This window comes from Ambystoma mexicanum, chromosome 3p (assembly GCF_040938575.1).
Source record: "Ambystoma mexicanum isolate Mex_15411 chromosome 3p, UKY_AmexF1_1, whole genome shotgun sequence".
Lineage (NCBI taxonomy): Eukaryota > Metazoa > Chordata > Amphibia > Caudata > Ambystomatidae > Ambystoma > Ambystoma mexicanum.
Window position 1 is genome coordinate 918,196,618 of NC_090925.1, and position 20,026 is coordinate 918,216,643.

At 44.9% G+C, this 20,026-nt stretch overlaps 1 protein-coding gene across 3 annotated transcripts in view; it reads right to left on the reverse strand.

Moving 5' to 3' along the window:
- Positions 1-17,197, reverse strand: part of LOC138581111 (zinc finger protein 271-like) — a 60,221-nt gene extending 43,024 nt beyond the window's left edge. For 2 of the 3 annotated variants that reach the window (XM_069652192.1, XM_069652193.1), the window contains exon 1: positions 16,448-16,673. The gene's annotated coding sequence lies outside the window, so the exon portion shown is untranslated. Of the gene's footprint in view, positions 1-16,447; positions 16,674-16,955 lie in introns of those variants that run through there. The other variant, XM_069652194.1, reaches the window with a different exon arrangement.
- Positions 17,198-20,026: the final 2,829 nt, after the last annotated feature.

A 20,026-nucleotide genomic window follows, 5' to 3' on the forward strand; every position in this document is an offset into this window, starting at 1 on the left:
TTACTTTCTCACAACCCCCCTCACCCTACAGTTTACAACTAATCCTTGGCATTATGACCGCGTACATGTGACAACAAAAGGGTGCACATTTGACCAGTTTTATAACTTGTAAAAAAAATGTTACAAGGAATTGAATGCGACATACCGAAATGTCCAAAAAAGGGCACAGCACTGGGAGCAAAAACCCTCAGCAGGCAAGGGGTTGAAGGTGGGAATACACTGGCTAATTTGTGGCGTTTAAACTGCCTAATCCGGTCTGCCTAGAACATTAAGGAAGCTTTGTATGTATCCTAAGTGGACTACACTAAAGCTTTTAACACCGTCAATAGGCAAAGATTGTGGAGGAAACTACAATGTTGGAGACATCTGACAACTTTGCATTTTGTAATTGTCTTATGCACAGACATCATCTCAAGTTAGATGTAATATGAATGGACAGCTGGATAAGTCCATTCATACTAATCATGGCTTGAAACAGGGGTGCTTATTGGCCCCTGTACTTTTTAACATATATCAGATCTAGATGTACTGTGTAATAGTAGGAATAACCCACCAAAATCGGTCATCAGGCGATTGGATGCCTTTCCTAAACTGATGACACTGTCATTTTTTACCATACTCCCACCGGGCTACAGCATAGCTTAACTGGCCTCCATACATTTTCCAGAAGAAATTAATTAATTTTGAATCTGGAACAAACAAAGATAATGGTCTTTACTGGCAGAAAGAATAAATATAAGAATCACATATGGAAACTTGATGGCACAATTATTGAAATTGTTCAATACTATATGTAACTGGGAATTACCATATATGATTCCTTTGACTCAAAACTCCTGGCCAAGGATATGAAGGCCAAGGTGAGCAGAAAATTGAATGCCATAAGATCATTTATATCTAATAGTGGAGGCTACTCAATGGAAGGTCTTGTTAAAATATATAAAGCAACACTAGTCCTCAGTAGCTTATAGGGCGTAGAGATATTGCTTGATAGGGAGATGTATTTGTTAAGTATTATGGAGGGTAAACTATGGCAAGGCCCACTGGGGCTGTCTCTGTCTGCCCCAGTGGAAGATATATGTATGGAGTTGGGCATTAGCTCCATGTCCACATTATGGAAAACACGCTGTGGTCCGTGTCTCCTTTAGATGCTGGAACAGAGTAAGAATCAAGAATGTCTGTATTTTGAATCTGACCGAATGTTAAGCCCGGAGGGCCCCCACAAGATGATGGAATTTGTGTTGCAGGATAGTAATACGTTCCATACAGACATTGAATATATGGCACAATGCCCTGCCAATGTTAGCTTAGACACTAAGGAGATTAAACGTAAAGTCGAAATATGGGAACGCAAAAGGAACACTAATCACTAATCTAGCAAGGTGTCATTTACAAAGTATATAAAACAAGGCTTTACCATCATCAGAGTTTCATTTTAATATTTTTATCAAGGTCGGAACTCAAAAACAACGTTTTGTAATGAGATTTCGCTTTGACCAGCTACCTACTTTTGAACGTGTAGGTGCCTACATCAATGTTCCTTATGATGATAGGCTATGTCGTATATGAGATGGTGATTTCGAGTCTACCCGCCACTTGCTTACCTCATGCTCAAAATTGATGTAAATTTATATAAGAGGGTACTGTAATTTTGTATCAGATACTAGGGGCACACACAATTATCAATTTTGGTCTGAAATATTCTCAGGTGAACATTTAATACTGAACTATGCTGCCTATTGTGTTTGGCAAATGATACCGAGAACGTAGTCAGTAATATCCAACAATTAACTGAAAGTATTCACTTTAAGATTGTATTACATTTTGTAAATAGGATGAATTTTAACAAATATAGGGTTGACATGACAAGGATTTTTTATTTTTATCTTCAATTCACGGTATTATAAGAAATTGATGAAATATGCATGTAAAAAGTGAATGTACTTAAACTGGTGTTTCCTGAGATTTTTATTTATGTTTCTTTATATTGTTTTTATGTAATTTGGTTTGTTACCAATAAACCTAATATAATAATTAAAAAATAAGTTGGTTACTACGCCAAGATTATTTTATGATATGATGTGGCATTTATAGCACGCCTGTACCCAAGTGTTTCTAGACACGACAAGACACGGAGGGAGAAACAAAGGGAGGACAAAATAACAACCTTACTAAGCCTTGTGTCATTCAGATCACGCAAGTGCAGGGAAGAGGGAAGTCCCAGGCGGGAGGAGAAGGGGGAGGTACAGTTAACTCCAAAGAGCAGCCATCGGTTGGCTCATAAGTGCAGAGAGAAGGAACTGTATGGTTGCAGATACAAACCCTTGAGTGCTGGGGAGCCCGGAAGCAGTGTGAGGGCAAGTTGATATGCAGCAGCCTGGGACCGAGTTCAGAGGATGACAAGGTGGCCAGTGGGCGGAGCAGTCAGGTGCATCAGCAGGGGACAGGAAGAGAGAAAGTATGAGAGGGGCAGGGAGGCTGTTCTAGAGGGAGGCCCCCGCCAAGGAGATAGATCTGCCCCCAACTGTCTGCTTAGAGAAGCATCTGACTCTCAGAGAGCTGGAGGTGGATGAGCCGAGAGCTTGAGAAGGAAGATAAAGTTGGAGGTAGAGAGGTCCAAGGCCCCGGAAAGCCTTGTGGATGATGCAGAGGGTCTTGAACTTGGATCCTTGCGCCACAGGGAGCCAGTTAAGAGATTTCAGAGCTAGAGAGATACGATCCCTGGGCTTGACGCCAAGGACAAGTCTTGCAGTCCTGTTCTGGATAAGTTGTAAAAGTCGAAGAGTAGAGGCAGGAAGATTTAGAAAGAGGTTGTTGCAATTGTCCAGCCTAGAGAGGACCAGACCTCTGGAGAAAGTGAGCTTCTGGGGGGGAAGTAAGAAAAGGAAGAATACCTTGGAGGAGGTGCAGCTGATAGTTTGACTTCTTAGAGACGTCAGAGATGTGAGGAGAGGTGAGGGTGGAGTCGAAGATGACACCAAGGTTCTTAGCCTCACAGGAAGGAGCAGGGAGAGAGCCCAGAGTGGGCGGTCAGAGAGAGAGAGAGAGAGAGAGAGAGAGGGGGGAAAGGAGGGAGCGGGTGTCCCAATGAGGAGGATCTCAGTCTTACTGGCATTAAGGTAGAGATCACAAATAATGACAGTGGCACCTACCAATTGGTATGCTGGGGAAGACTTGTAATTGGAGAGGGTGGACAGGATACCCGACTGCTCCTCACTAACGTGGTCAGAGTGAAGGAACAATGACTGACCAGTAACACCTGTGACTGGAAAGCACTTAACGTGTAATCAGATGGAAGCTCAGGTAGGAATCTGAGTATGATGAGCATAGTACAGAACAGGGAAATCCAAAAGCAGTCCGGTAGCACAGATCGAGGTCCAGAGCGTGAAAATCCGCAAGTTCAAGGCGCCAAAACCAAACGTAATAGTACAGCAGTCCGTATAGTCTTGCCAAGTTCGCAGCAATTCAAAGAGTCCGAGCCAAAATAGACCGTTGTAGCAGTGGAAGAAACAAGAGTGGGTCCGTAGATCAAAAGCCACGGTCAAAGTCCGGAATTACCAGAAGTTCGTAGCAACTTGAAGCTGGTGTAAGAACGCAGCTGTGAAGCGCTGTACAGTGATTCCAGTGTTACTTTATACCGTAACATTGGTAACACGATCATGTGACCGTGTCCCTCTCACATGATTGTGTAATCATGTCCTCCGGACGTGGTCCAGTCTCCAAGGTAACTGCCAATCACAGGAGACTGAAGCCGCCAGGTATAGTGTGGCCGTAATGAAGCAGACACCTGTGTTATAATGCGAGGGATACTACGTACACCTCAGCCCCCACGTTGCAGCCTGGGAGGGTCACCTCCGAGTACCACGTGAGTGTGGTGGTATTGGAGGTGTCATGATGTGTAATGGTGGCATTGGGGCATACAGGATGCGTGACAGCAGCTGACTGGTCTATGGAATCCACTTACAGGCCGTTTTACCATAAACACATTGAACATACAGCATTACATGTTTGCAAGAGCTTTAAACTTGCATAAAATGCCACCAGTTTTGACATAGAATGGCTAATCCCCCTCACTACTGTGAGTGGGGGTTTAGATTATATTAAAGACAGAAGTGCGTATTATCCATGCCACCTCCCACTGTTTTTAGTTTTTCTTGCAGTTGCGGTCCAATGAAGCCAGGATACAGAACCAACTCAGAGTGCAGGTAAAGGCAACCTTAGAGGGCATTGCCCGGCTTCAATTTAGGGGTAGATTGCCCTCTGCATGGATTTTCCTAAGGCTTTCTGACATTTTATTGCAGCTGAAGAAGAGGGTGAAGGGATGATTCAGGATCCTTATACAGACTTTTATGTGATCTCATTGGATTTACGGCGGTCATGGCCTACCCCTCCATATTGCATTGTTTTTCTTTCTCCAGGGTTATATTTCAAGTGGAAAAGACAAAAAAAAACTGGTTTAAAATGTACTCTTTGCTGGTAGTAAATACCTTTGACATTCTCATCCTTGCGTTTTTAATACAATACAGATTTTCAATACTAGCGTAAGAGAAAGTCATGATGCTATTATTAAAGACACAGGACCGAAGGATTATGGTAATCTCTACACTTTACTTCTCGAACAGCTCATAAAAACACATTACATCCATAATAACAAACAATGAAAACTATGATTCCCTAGAACAGTAAGTAATTTTGTAGCTGCTTGTTTATTGGTTCTTGGTTTCACGTGACTTCCTGAATCAATCACGGTCCTTAATCCAATATCACTTCCCTTAATCTCCTTCCTTCTTTGTCTTTCTGTAGTTGATGCACCAAATTGAAACTTGCGTCCCAACCAGTTAACGCCCCAACTAAACTGAAAGCTTCTCCTATTTTTCATGATCCAGATCTGCACCTACCAAATATAAACAGTATTACCGAAATAGCCATTGACTGGGTGGGCAACCATTGGCTGGGTGGGCAATCGCATGGAACAAAACATCAGTCATGTAATTAATACTTCTACTTAAATGTTTTCATTCAATCCATGTCATTCTATCTTCACGATTGATAGGGTGGGATAATCATTTGCCTCTGTATCTTTAATAGAAACATTACTTTCTGTTACGCTAGTATTAGGCTCAGATTATGCTTGTTCAAAGCTTGCTCACCACCAACATAGACACCCTGGTTGATCGGTCGAAAATAAAACAAGTCAACTCCTTCAACCAGTCGGCTGAAACCGAAACATTTTTGGTTTCAAAATGTCTTCCAAACATGTCCCCCAGCCTGTATGCTGTGGATGCCATGGCATTGCCAATCGAACGTGCCCCACATTGATCCACATCAATGCCAGCCTACAGCATGTACCATTTTACCCATCTTGCCAAGGAAGATGGAGCGACTTCTGTAAATGCCTCACAGCTATTAATAATTGGGATTCCCCTGCGGGTCTGAACGGTGTTGACATTATTTCAAAGGCCTTCAGACATCTAACTGGACACAGTTTAGGCCAATTTGGAAATACCACATAACCTTATTAACCCTTCAGTCACAGACGGCTGAAGAAAGAGGTTACACTACATTGTAGTGTGGGGGCTCAGTAGTAGCGTGTTGGGAAGATTTTAATTGATTGACCTAACAGGGAAAAACGTAACTTTGACTTGCGTGCATCTCACAATATTTATTGTATGACTGCTGCAATTGTAGGCTGAGTTTGGCTATACTTCTAGACATCACCAGCTGGCAAGTACTGTTGTAGGCATCTAAAGTAATTTGTTTAAGTTTGCAACGAGTAAGCACTTGTATTGTGACCTGCTTTGTTTGTACTCTGCAAGCAGGAACTACAGTTCCCAAGAGCACTTGCGGGCTATATTCTGAAACGTGAGGCGCTTCAGAGTCAAGCCGGTCCCACCGGCCTCCCCTTATTAACCCTTCAGTCACAGATGGCTGAAGAAAGAGGTTAGACTACGTTGTAGTGTGGGGGCTCAGTAGTAGCGTGCTGCGAAGATTTGAATTGATTGACCGAACAGGGGAAAACGTAAGTTTGACTTGCGTGCATCTCACAATATTTATTGTATGACTGCTGCAATTGTAGGCTGAGTTTGGCTATACTTCTAGACATCACCAGCTGGCAAGTACTGTTGTAGGCATCTAAAGTAATTTGTTTAAGTTTGCAACGAGTAAGCACTTGTATTGTGACCTGCTTTGTTTGTACTCTGCAAGCAAGAACTACAGTACCCAAGAGCACTTGCAGGCTATATTCTGAAACATCAGGCGCTTCAGCGCTGGCGCGTCAGAGTCAAGCCGGTCTGTGACGGTCCTCGCCGTCCACGGCGCCCAGGCCAGGAAACGCTGCTCGAGTCTGTCCAGCCTACCTGCAAATTCACCACAGGTAATTATGGGGATACTTTCTATAGACAGGTAAGTGGTAGACTTCCACAATCTCCAATGCATGAATTTGGTCGAAAAAGCTGTCGCCACCGCTATAGACCGCTCCAGCCAGGACACTCCCCCACCTGGGGTAAACCTGGCAATTAAAAAGTTCACTAAAAAAGAGAAATCGACTACCCCTTCACAGAATGGCGCTGCGCTCCACTCCACTTTCAAGCAAGATCTTAAATTAGGTCTACTCAACACTCGCTCTCTTAATAAACACGCTCAATGTGTACATGACAGGATTGTAGACGAACAAATAGATTTTTTTTGCATCACCGAAACCTGGCTCAAGGACCCGAAAGGTCCCACTTGTGATATCGCGGTCCCGGAGGGCTACTCTATCTTCTACTCCAACAGACAAGAAGGACGGGGGGGGAGGTGTTGGAGTAATTGCAAGAGACATTATCCACATGTTCCCCAGTAACATAGCATGTACGGGTAGTGAATTACTCCACCTTAAACACCTTCCCACGGCCAATAGTAGCCTAAACTTGATTGTCTTTACAGGCCCCCCACATCTACCCCAGAATTTAATGAAGAGATAACACACCAGCTTAACATGCTCAACGGGCCCAACACAGCCACCTTAATTTTGGGAGATTTCAATCGTTGGTATGGGGATACTAATGAAAAAGAAGCCAGCAATCTACAAAGACTTCTCAATAACACTGATTTCAAGATTAACAACCAGTAACCCACGATGGACAATGGACACCTACTTGATTGGGTTGTCACAAACAACCTTGAAACCCGTGACTTTATGACAGAACCGTGCATATGGTCATTCCACCACATTATAACATTCCATATCTCCTTGCCACTTCCTAAATCCAAAACCTCCAATTGTCCCGTTCCAGCGACACACCGAACTACAAAAACATTGACAGGAACCAACTCATGCAATGTCTTGCAAACGTTGAAAGTAATCAATGTGAGAAAGACTCATGTGAATCCCTACTGACAAATTTATTAAGCCACCTCGAAAAACTAACCAACCAAGCACCACCTCTTCAACCAAGCCAACCAGTCCAAAAAAAACAATGATTCTCAAATGAACTTGCACAACAAAAAAGGGACAAGAGAAAGAGAAAACGGCTGGTGAAAAAACCTTTTGCCTGCCAATAAAGCCTCTTGGAAGGAAAGTGAAATCAAATACAAACTCATGATACTAGAGGCTAAGAAAAACTACTATAATTAACAGATAGGAATAGCAGCCAATTCCACCAGTAAACTATTTAACATCCTGATATCAGTAGAAAACCCTAATGCAGAAGTCACCATCAGTGACATGACTAAGGTACTCGCCTCCATGAAACCCACTACATGCGCGGAGAACATTCTCCTGCCTAAAATAATTTTGGATAACACTGACATTTTCACTCTGATACCAAAATCATCACTGCATCTTCCAGAGACAAGAAAGTACCTAACTCCATCAAAAGGGTCACAGTGACGCCGTTGGTGAAGACACCAAACCTCGACCAAAGAGATCCCAATAATCTGAGACCTATTTACTAACTGTAACTTTGTCCTAAAAATGGTGGACAGGATTGCTACCAGACAACTCTAGGCACATGTGGAATCAACAAACTCCCTGCAGCCTCAACAGTCGGGTTTCTGCCCTGGCCAAAGCGCGGAGACGCCCATGCCAGACTTACAGACCAAAATGTTCAGCATCATAGACAAGGGAAAGACAGCCCTCCTCATCCTCCTTGACCTAAGCGCAGCGTTCGATTTACTGGACCATAACTTACTCCAGACTGCACTAAAGAAAACAGCCAACTGTTCTGAGGAAACCATCGGCTGGATAATGACATTCTTAAAAAACAGGATATCCAGGGTTCATTGGGGTGACAAGTTCTCCCTAGAAATGGAAATTCTATGTGGAGTTCCTCAAGGTGCCAGCATGTCACCATTACTATTTAACCTTTACCTGAGATACCTATGCCTTGTCCTCGATTATATTAACACCTTCTTTACCAACTATGCTGACGATACGCAGCTGGTGTTTGAGCTGAGTGGAGACTATCAGAAAGACAGTGACCAGCTCACCATGATCTACAACAATGTGGAACATTGGATGGATTCCAATTGGATGTGTCTCAATGGAAAAAAACAGAGCTCATGGTATTTGGCTCTCCTTTTGCCAGAGCAAAATTATCCACCTCCTATAAGTCATTCCAGATCAAAAGATACACACATACAGGTTCTGGGTACGGTCAAATCCCTTGGTATGATGCTGGAAGCATCTTTGGGGGCCGATGCTCAAGCACAATACATTAAAAAAAAAAACAGTGCCTATCACCTCAGACTACTAAAATCCATCCAGCCATACATATCAGAGGACAACTGTGCCACTATTGCTAGAGCCATCATAATGTCTCGCCTTGACTATGGTAACGCATTGGCTTTGGGCTCCTCTAAAAAGTGTTTGCACAGTTACCAAATTGTCCAGAACAATGCAGTAAGGATCGTTAAGCATAAAACCAGATCACAGCACATCAGCGACTCCAGAAAGGAGCTACACTGGATGAAAATCGAAAATAGGGTGCACTTCAAAGCCTTAACACTTGTGCATAGATGTATCTTTGGAAAAGCCGCGGCCTACTTAAAATCCAGGATTCAATCATATGTACCCAGCAAAACACTAAGATCTTCCCACATTGGTAAAATCATAGTGGCTCAACACAAACTCAAATGCGGCTTAGGCAGATCTTTCCCGATACTGGCAGCCGGCCTTTGGAACAAACTCCCCAACCACAAAAGAATGGAACCCAACTACATGCGATTTCACAAACAGGTGAAAACCCATATCTTCAAATAAAATCCCTTCTGGAGGTCCCTACCTAGCTCCCGTGTGAATCTTTTCTGTCAGTCCTGTTCCGTGTAGTCACTGTCCATCTTGTCTCGTGTTCTTGTATCTGCGCCCCGGACATGCAAGCTACCAGTGCAATAAAATATTAAACAAAGTAAAATAAAATCTACTGTCCTAATCCCAGTCTTCGCCCTATTTACTATATAAAAGGTGACACCTGTTGGTGAAAAAGTTCTTCTATGCCCTGACATCTCAGGTGTTTTTGCATGATATGAGACAAAGTAGAGTATTCAGTTGTGCTCATAAAGCTTTCCTGGTCAGATCTTTGTTGTTAGGCCCCGATTCAAATAGTTGAGGGCTTCATGATGTGTATCCTTTTTATCAATCTACATACCAGCGGATGTTTCCCAATAGGGTTACCTTCTACTCTCTCATGTCCCTCTGAAATTGCTGAACGATATGTGTTGATTGTCTGGTATGCTTTACCCTCTGCCGTCAATGCATCTAGTAAATTAACTACGTGAATTACATCGGGAGGTACGTCCCTCTCAGGCACCAGCTACGCCACTTAGACCAGGCACCTTTATAGGCTATCTGGTTCTGGGAGCCCAGGAATCCCTCAAGAATTTCTGAGCCTCTCCGGAAAGTCCTGGCTTAGTCCAGGCACTCCTGAAATCACCCACACTATTAGGTTCAGACTGCCTATCTGAATGAAAGGATGAAGCTCTCCTGCTGGTCCTCGCAAGATAGATTGTATCTGGGGGCAGTAAGAATGGTATGTCGTACAACATCGCTCACAGGTCCGGGAAGCAGGCCAGTCCTCTCCATTCTGAAGTCAAGCATGGTAATATCGCTCTTTTTGTCTCCTTATTTGCGTGAGAGTTCACGGTATCATGGCGAATGGAAGCTATGTGTATTCTGTGGGTGGGCCCTGGACCTGGAGAAAGGCATCCGTCGCTCTCGCTTCCGAATCCGGTCTCCAGCTAAAAATATCATGCCAGCTTCCTGTTCAAGTCTTGAAGCGAACAAGTCAGTCCGACAGGGGCACCGACGTATCATAATTACCTGAAAACACGGTCTCGTCCAGCTGCCATTCGCTGGAGTCTCTCAGGTATCTCGAGTTCCAGTCTGCCGTCCAATTCTGGATACCTGGTAAATGTTCCACTGTCACGCTGACTCTCCTTTGAAGGCGTAAATGCCAGAAATCTTTTGCTAGCATCTTGGACCTTGTCCCGCCCAGGAGATTGCTATACCTTGTCCATCTTGAGAATTATCGAACATTTGGTCCTCACCTGGGTCCAGCATCGGACTGCAAATGTCCATGCTAGCAATTTGAGGCAATTGATGGGGAGGGCTAGTTCTTCCTCTCACCATCTCCCTCATGTTGTCATATCACCAAACCGGGCTCCCCAGCTACCTCGCCTGGCATCTGACTCTATAAGGTCCGGGGAGGATGCAAATATTGTCTTCCAATATCGAGGCCTCCATGTAGTGGTACCACCACGCCAGTTCTGTCCTCACCTCCTGTGAAATTGGTACTCTGTTTGAATGACAGACCCTGTTTGGGGTGTTGAATTTATAGCCGTTGTAAGACTCGATAATGTAGAGGGCCTGGAAATACAGCTTGAATTGATGATGATAGACATCCTCCAAGTCTGGCTAGTCCCCTCAGGAATATCATTTCTTTCACCAGACTGGACTCGATTTCTTGCTTGATGGAATTCAACTTCTCTGAAGCTAATCTGAGGGTTCCATGCTTGGTGTCCACTATGAAGCCTAGGAACTCCATTGACTGAGCCGGGTTTACGTCCGGCTTCTCCCAGTTGATCAGAAAACCCAACTGTTGCAACAAGTCGGTCGTGGTCTTCACCTGCTCCAAAAGCAGTTCTCTGTCCTGGACCATTAAACATATGTTGTTTATAATCAATCTGGTGCCTTGTTCCCTCGGAGGATCAACCACTGGTTTTATCAGCTTGGTAAAACACCACGGAGCAGATGCCAGTCCAAACGGGAGACTTGTAAACTCTCATCTCTGTTCTTTTCAGAGAAACTGCAGTAGATAACACACAATTCGAGTTATGGGGTTTGTAAGATATGAGTCCCTGAGGTCCACCGAGGCTAACCAGTGCACTTTCTGGAGTATGTCTCTCAGAAGATAGATTCCCTCCCTCTTGAAACATCTGTAGACCAGAAAGGCATTCAACGCCCTGAGATTGATGACTGTTCTGACTTTGCACCTGCCCCTTTCTAAAAACATGTTGCTTATGAAGCCTCCTGGGACATCTGTTGCTTGCGCAATGTCATCTTTTGCCACATGTTCCCCATCTTCCTGTCCAATATTTTGTCTTCTTTGTTCAGCCCGAGCGGCCTCAGGGTGTATGTCTGTGCCGGTTCTTGAAAGAATTCTAATCCGATACCCTGTACCATTTCCAAAACCCAAGAGTCTCCAGATATCTCTCTCCACTTGTGCAAACACTGCGCTATTCTCCGCCCTCCCCACAGGTGGGATGTTTGCGTCTAGCTGACACTCTCACGTTGTGGGCAAGGCTCTTCCTTGTGTTATTATTTTGTTGTTTGCCACTGGACCTCCACCCTCTGCCACAACGTCTTCCCCTTGGTGGAAAGGAAGGGTTGACACGACAGTCCTTTTGTTCACTCCATTGTTCTCTGTTAGCAGAGGGCCTATATGACGAGTATCGGCTGGCCAAAAGGCCTCTGCGTCTGCCATCCCTGACGTAAATCGTTATGCCAAATATTTTCTTCAATGAGGCAAATTATCCCATATCTTTTATAAGTCTCTCCAAATAGCTTCCCTTTAGCTACGGCTGCCGCTTCTGGCTTGGTCAAATTGCCCAGCTTGGGGTCAATCTTCACCAATATAGAACATCTTCTTTCAGTCATTGTGACACTATTGGCATTACCCAATAAACAAATCGCTCTCTGTTCCCAACCTGACACAATATCAGGGTCCACCACTTCTTTCTTCTGCTTGCCCTTTTCTGCGAGCTGCCATATCTTTGTGATTGGCCCTACCACATCCAAGAGCTGGTCTTGGCATGCTCGCTATGATCAGTCTATGCACCTCTTAACATCCTTGCCATACCTCGGATGAAGGTGAACATGCGTTCATCTATTTCCGGACAATCTGCTACACCCTCTAGCACCATGGGTCTCGGGCACTCTGCTCTCATTTTATTTCTGGCCTCCTTGTTCAGGGGGGCACTCAGTCTCTTCTTCGGGTAAGCTGTAATGTTACTCAGTGGTTCCCTCCGAGGACCAGGGGTGTATTAAAGAGTCTGGGTCGAACTCTTCCCCTTGTTCCTCATCGTCTACTCGCAGGTTTCTCTTACTCTTGTGTTTTCTAGCACTGCTGAGGAGGAGTCCTCCTCCTAAATGATTCTGCTAGCTCTCATCTGTAGATACATTGGTGCTTCTGCATCCACACTTGTCTCAGGACCTCGCCCTTCTCTTGCCACTGTGTTTCTTGTGTAGCATACATGGGGCGGTGGGGGAGGCCATGGGCACTATGTACCCATCGGGTTTTCCTTTCTTCCCACTTTCCTTGCCTTGAGAGAAGGGTAAGAGTTTGTCCATAATGCTCATGCCTTTGCTCAATGGGCCCCTGCCGGCCCTCGGTACCCTTTAGGGATGTAACGGTATTACGGTATACCGTTAAAGATACCGTGAACCAATGAATTGAACAATAATAACCGTCACATTGTTTATACCGGTATACCGTTCATACCGTTAAGTGTGCTTTTCAATCTGATTTGGAAAGGCTGCAGTAAGCAAGTGCTGCGCAGTCTTGGCCTTGCACTGTTGGATGTGCCGTCTGCCAAGTAGTTTCAGTTTGAGCAATTTTTAATGCCATTCCATAAACCACACTTCCCGACACAAAATCAATATGTTAGCAATAGGAAGAATACATTTTATTTACATTTTTTTTAAAGCGCTCACACAGTCCGCAGGCATCGCGGCGCTGTTAAAGAAATTGTTTTTGTTTATTTAGTTGTGTAATTGTTTTTGTCTTAGTCGCCTATTTATAACACGGTTAAACACCCAGAGGTTTCTAAGCACGGACCCGGGGATCGAACCTGTGTTGCTGCTAGTGTCGTTTTGCTTCCAAGGCGCACACGTTGCCGCTGAGCTATCCTCCCGGGACTTTGGGTTGGCGGCTTTGGGGTTTATATATTTATAATGGATAATGTTTTCTAAACATATGACAATGGGGGATTTCCCTGGTTCTATCATTGAACTTACATATAATAAGTCACACTGCGAAATTTACTCATCTCTGTGGGTATTCCCTGCTGCCATACCAAAGGGTAACATGTCCGTGATTACTGAACACCTTTTGGTCCGGAAGTAAACTAAAGGCTGTAACATAAAGAGAGAGTGCGTGTGCATGCGCAAAAGCATATACTACCATCAGACTCCATTGATCTGTGGCATGCAGGTTATCAAGATGGCAACATATTCATCTTCACCAGTAGCCAGTGGGGGAGCTAAAAGCCTAAATGACCACTTAAGAAAAGCTATTCAGTTTGCTTTGCCAGTCGCAGCAGGGCCCCCCCCTCCTCTTCTCCACACGTGTGTTTGCGTTTGGTGGAAGCAAGGGGTGGCATTTCAGTGGAAAGTATGTTGAAAAGCCCAATTCTGCCCTGAGTGCCTGGTTTTGTTTGTGATGAATAATCTGACAATTTATGACCTTTTAGAAAATATTTAAAATAACTCCACCTGCTATACCACGATAACCATGATATACCGTCATTTGGCAAGAAGGTTATTGTACCGTCATAAAACTAATACCGTGACACCCCTAGTACCCTTTGAACCACCTGACTCATTCTACTACCACTAGTGTGTGGCACATCTGATTCCTCACTGGAGATCTCTCTCCTGCTCACGTTGATTCTTGTTCTCTCGGTTCAAGTATATGGAATATAGCAGTTCCCTTGGGATGTCCCAGTTTACAATACTTTAATACACAGCACGGCAGGTCTTTTGGTATAGTATGAACAGTTTTCCTTGGGACTGCGTTGAAGCTGCTTGTGGGTTTATGACCCTGCAGAGCCGTGTGCAGTTGGTCTTGGGACTGAGCCTGTATTGATGCACCTTGGATCTGCACCCTTTGTGCTGTCTTTTTCACAGCAGTTATCAGCTACCACTTTGTATGTGCAATAATTTTGTCACTCTGCGCTGTTTGTGACACTTCTCCGAGCCGGAATAACTGTTCGCTCCTACCCGATGCCAGCTCCTCGCAGAAATACGCAGCAGCGTCCGAATAGTTCAGAGTCCCGTTGGCCTACCTGCGACTTCCATAAGGCTACTCTCTCCTGACGCCGCACTACATGAATGTCGGGGCCCCGTCACGTTCCAACACTGGCGTTAAGTGGATAAGATCTGCTACGCTGCGCACCTAGACTCGATGCACTCTATTCCTACGCACCCAAACTTAAACAATCACACTGTCAAATTGAAGCAATAGTTGCTGCTCGAGCAGCAAAGATAGAGGAATTTGGAAGGAGATCAAGGGGAGTTATATTGGATTAAGGACTGGGATTGGATTCAAGAAGTCACGCAAAACCAAGAACCAATTAACAACACACTACAAAATCACTTACTGTACGAGGGAATTGTAGTTCTTTTACTGTTTGTTTTTATGGTTGCAATGTTTTTATATGAGCTGCTCGAGAAGTAAGTGTAAAGATGAGCATAATCCGAGCCTCCGGGTCTTGACATAGAATCTGAACCCCCCTCACGACAGTGTGGGGGATTAGTCATTATGCACATCTGTTAGATCGATCACTTACTTACACAGACCACATCTCCTTAGTTACGGTTCTCAGGAAAAGCATTGAAATAAATCCGAACATGAACTATTTTCATCACACTTAATCCCACTCAACACCTGCACTCGCCACTTAGTTGCCACCAGGTACCACAGTGTTGTGGAATTGTCGGGATTTTGGCAATCACCACACTAGCTGAGTTGTGGACATTGGCAGGTGCACTGGCCGTATGAGTGGGAAGGGAAGACAGGTAGGGCTGCGAGGGAGGCTGGTGGAGGAGGTGTCAGATGTGAAAGGGACCTTGAAGGCCAGGCGGGCCCAGATCAGGACAGAGGCGCAGGGGTGCTCCTGAACCCCATTTGGGGAGATTACCTAAACCCAGCGCCTCAATTCAGGATAGAGATGCCAACTAACCAATTGCACTAACAATTTCCCCCTCTGCATACACCTCTCATACTCTAAACCAAACACATCCACAAACCTACAGCACAACAAACCGCACAAACTTCACTACATTGCAACAACAAAACAAAAACACACAGACTCACACAACAGACCACGACTACCGGCCGCAAACACCCCAGGCCCAGCCAACTGACCCACCGGGCTGAGGCCGCCAACAGCACATCACTGCTCTCTTGCACTTTTCCAGCTTCCTCCCACTAACCCCCCTTCACTTCCTCTTTCAGAGCCGCCACAGCGCCAGGGGACCACACCAGAGGTGATAATGTTAAAGGACATTTGTACCACACACTAACACTTAAAGTACTGGCTGTGTCCAATGTTGCTTACCCTGTGTATTTAAAAATGCACCATTTTTATGGCATTTCAAGCAGGAAATGAAATCTTCAAGTCAACTTCAAGTCCGCTTCTGAACACTTGCAACTTCCTACTGCAGGAAAGTGAAATACTCTACGGTACGATCACAAAAGCCTCCTTGCTCAGCTAAACATAATAATGAAAAAAACACTTTGATGATAAGAGGAAAGTATGTTCACAACCATTTTGTTGGCGAGCTTCTCTTGAATTTCGTGGAGAGACAAAAACCCTTGTGATTGGAGGGCTATATAACAATTGATACTGGCACTAGAGCCTCCAGCAATTTCACAGTATAGCAATTCCACAGAATTGTGAAATTGCTAGAGGTTCCAGTGTCGTTATCAGTTGGTATAGAGAGCTTCAATAAAAAAAGGGGTGTTGCTTCTAGGCGCTGTAATAACATCTGCTATTATAAAAGTTAAGTTTGCCCAGGTCAGGATTCAAAAGTTGCCCAAGCGCTTAATCCGAGAATTCGGTGCCCTAACATGCGCGTCCACTGCCCAAATAGCAGCAATCGTAGAAATGTGGCAACAGAAACTTTTTTGGAGAACAATGGATTTTAATTAAACGCAAGACGTGACGTAGCTTCTTAGCAATATCCTACCTGAGTAGATTTGATATTAACCGTAAATCGCTATTACAGGCAGTGCTGGAAACAGTGCAGATGCAGCCTTCTCTCGCCTGCGTACTAAAATAAACTGGACAACCCTCTGTGGGTCAGCTATCGGCTATGCCATCCTGGACTCTAGATCAATTTGTAAATCAAGTCACCACACGCTGTATTACGTGTCAACTTTGATCCCTTTTGCAGACCCTGGCCGCGCTCTGTACTGAAATGGAAAGAGTGGGCAAGCCCCTCCCCGCCTGTTGCAAACACAGAAGCCATTTTGGAGCTTCTGTGGAGTCTGTCCCACTCATGCACTAAGGACACAAATAAACAATTTAATACACCAACAGAATTTACGTTGTCTCAAATACTTAAGAGAGTTTATAGTTCGAAGAATATCGTAGTTAAATTTAATACAAACAGTGAGATTTTTATTTCGCACAAAAAAAGTAAAAAACAATCCTCATTTCTCTGTAATTAAATATTAAATCTTGGTGCTGCCTACCGGAGAACTATCGACAAACGCTTCGCCCTGGTTAATTGCAGCATGGTTTTTTTCAAATAACGAAATCAACGGTCTTTTCCATCACAGTTTGCATTGTATTGCTGAACAAGGGCAGTGGTGATGTTTCCGTGACGGAAATGCAGACAGCCCATTCTTGGTGCGTGACTTGTAGAATATCGCCTTATTCACGCCACGCGTGTTACTTTTTTGTTTTAGTTCTTTTTAACTAACAATGCCTTAGCGGGGGCATCCAATGCTGTGCCTCCCCCCCTCCAGACTCTCCATCCTGCCAACATCATTCAAACCCCCCCCCCCGCGCCCCTCTGGATGGTCTTTTCCCTGAATAAACAAGCCAAACAAGCTCTCAACCATTTGTGTCAAAGGCAGGTGAAATCGCCCGATTTTGTTTTTGGCGGGTGAGACCCCCATTGGAATTAATGGGCGTGCAGGAGTCCTTGGCGGGTGAGAGTCAACCCTTTACAAGGCGGGTGACACCCGCCAAAAGCGTGTGGGTTGAGAGCTATGCAAGTGAACACCCCCGCCCCCACCGTCTGTGTCTGGTGGACCTTTCCGGTTGAGCCCAGCCCTCCGTACCGGTGTTGTATGCTATCCTGCCTCCCATGGTAGATTGTGGGAGGCAGTGTTCGGCAATCTTCGGAGTCACGCCCACTTGATGGCTACAGCCATACATGCAGCCAGAAATGAAAAGCTAATGTTATAGCCCGCCTACAGCCCGCCCTCCAACATCTCTGTTCAGGGATTGGCCAGAGCTACCAGGTGGGCGTTGTTTCAGGGCCTTCACTCTGTCATGGGAAGCCGAATATCATACAGTATGGTATAATATACGGCTTCCCATGTTGTTTTGTTTTTTTTTAATACTGTGCAAAGTCTGGGAGCCTAGCATTCGCTCAGTTGTACATTTGCGCACATGTTATTATTTTAAATGGTATAATAATAAGAAAGGTTGTACTGTTACAGTAGATGGGGCACTTAAACATGTTTTATGGCATAATTAACCTTTCTATATTTTATTCCAACATCACACTACAGCCAAAATAAGAAAGGTTGTACTGTGACAGCAGATAGGGCGCACATGTTATTATTTTAAATGGTATAATAATAAGAAAGTTTGTACTGTTACAGTAGATGGGGCGCTTAAACATTATTTATGGCATAATTAACCTTTCTATATTTGATTCCAACATCAAAGCGCGAGGAATCACTGCAGGAGTCTCTCTTAAGGATAAAGAGGGAGGTTGGGCTCAGTCACACAACTCTGTCATAATGCAGGGGGGTGCATGGTAGGGTCTCCCTTCCGCATGTGTTATTGGGAAGGGAAGTCAACAGTATTTTACGTAATTGGTGTTAAGCTCCCTGTTCACCCGCGGCTTGGTAAACTGTGCACATTATCACACACTGCTGCAAGTGACTGGTATGGCCTGCGCTATGTCATGGCTACAACACCACTGGGTTAATGAGGCTCAAGCCCCCTACCTAAAGTTTGGGCTGTTTTGTATGGGGATGAAATGCAGACTGGTGAGAGTCTGTGTAATTCCTTTCCTTTTGTCCTCAGCAGCGCTGTTCTTCGGCGTGCATTCAGCCATCACACACTACAATGGGGCATTTCCAACCGAAAGATCCCCTTCCCCTTACAGCTACAACTATCAATTCTGTGTCTGCTTCCAAGACGGATCTATCTGATTACTGTGCCCCAATTACTATGACCCCCAAAATGTTGACTTTTTTATTTCAACCCCATTTTCACCTCATATATATGCTGGGAGAGACACGATCAGCCCCCCTACATGTATTATGGTAATTTGCATCCCCTGTCTCCCTGGGGTTAACTCACAATGACACAAGTCGTCATCCTGTTTAACGTTTAATCTGGTCCCTACCAATGTATCGGCACCACCTACCTCCTCCCTTGACACCCCCATACCTTTTCATTGATGGGGTGCATGATATCATGGCCTGAACACAACTATGGTAATTCACAAAACCTGTAACACACATCCTGTTTTATGTTTACTCTGGTCCCAAATGATGTAGAGGCACCACCTAGCCCTTCCCTGGATACCTCCATACCCTTTGATTGTGGGGGTGCAAGATATCATGGCCTGAATGCACTTATGGTCATTTTGCATCCCCTGCCTCCCTGGGGTTAGCTCACACTAACAAAAGTGGTCATCCTGTTTTATGTTTAATCTGGTCCCAAATGAAGTAGAGGCACCATCTAACATCGCCCTGGACACCCCCATACCTTTTGATTGTGGGGGGTGCTAGATATCATGGCCTGAATACACCTATGGTAGTTCGCATCCCCTACCTCCCTGGGGATAACTCACACTGACGCAAGTGGTCATCCTGTTTTATGTTTAATCTGGTCCCAACCAAAGTAGAGGTGTCCCCTAACCCCTCCCGGAACACCCCCATACCTTTCGATTGTGGGGGGTGCAAGATATCATGGCCTGAATGCACCTATGGTAGGTTGCATCCCCTACCTCCCTGGGGTTAACTCACACTGACGCAAGTGGTCATCCTGTTTTATGTTTAATCTGGTCCCAACCAATGTAGATGCACCATCTAACCCCTCCCTGGAGACCACCATGCCTTTTGATTGTAGGGGGTGCGAGATATCATGGCCTGAATGCACCTATGGTAATTTGCATCCCCTATTTCTCTTGGGGTAATTCACACTAGCGCAAGTGGTCATCCTGTTTTATGTTTACTCTGGTCCTAACCAATATAGAGGCATCCCCCTAGCCCCTCCCGGAACACCCCCATACCTTTTGATTGTGGGGGGTGCAAGATATCATGGCCTGAATGCACCTATGGTAATTTGCATCCCCTATTTCTCTTGGGGTAATTCACACTAGCGCAAGTGGTCATCCTGTTTTATGTTTACTCTGGTCCTAACCAATATAGAGGCATCCCCCTAGCCCCTCCCGGAACACCCCCATACCTTTTGATTGTGGGGGGTGCAAGATATCATGGCCTGAATGCACCTATGGTAATTTGCATCCCCTATTTCTCTTGGGGTAATTCACACTAGCGCAAGTGGTCATCCT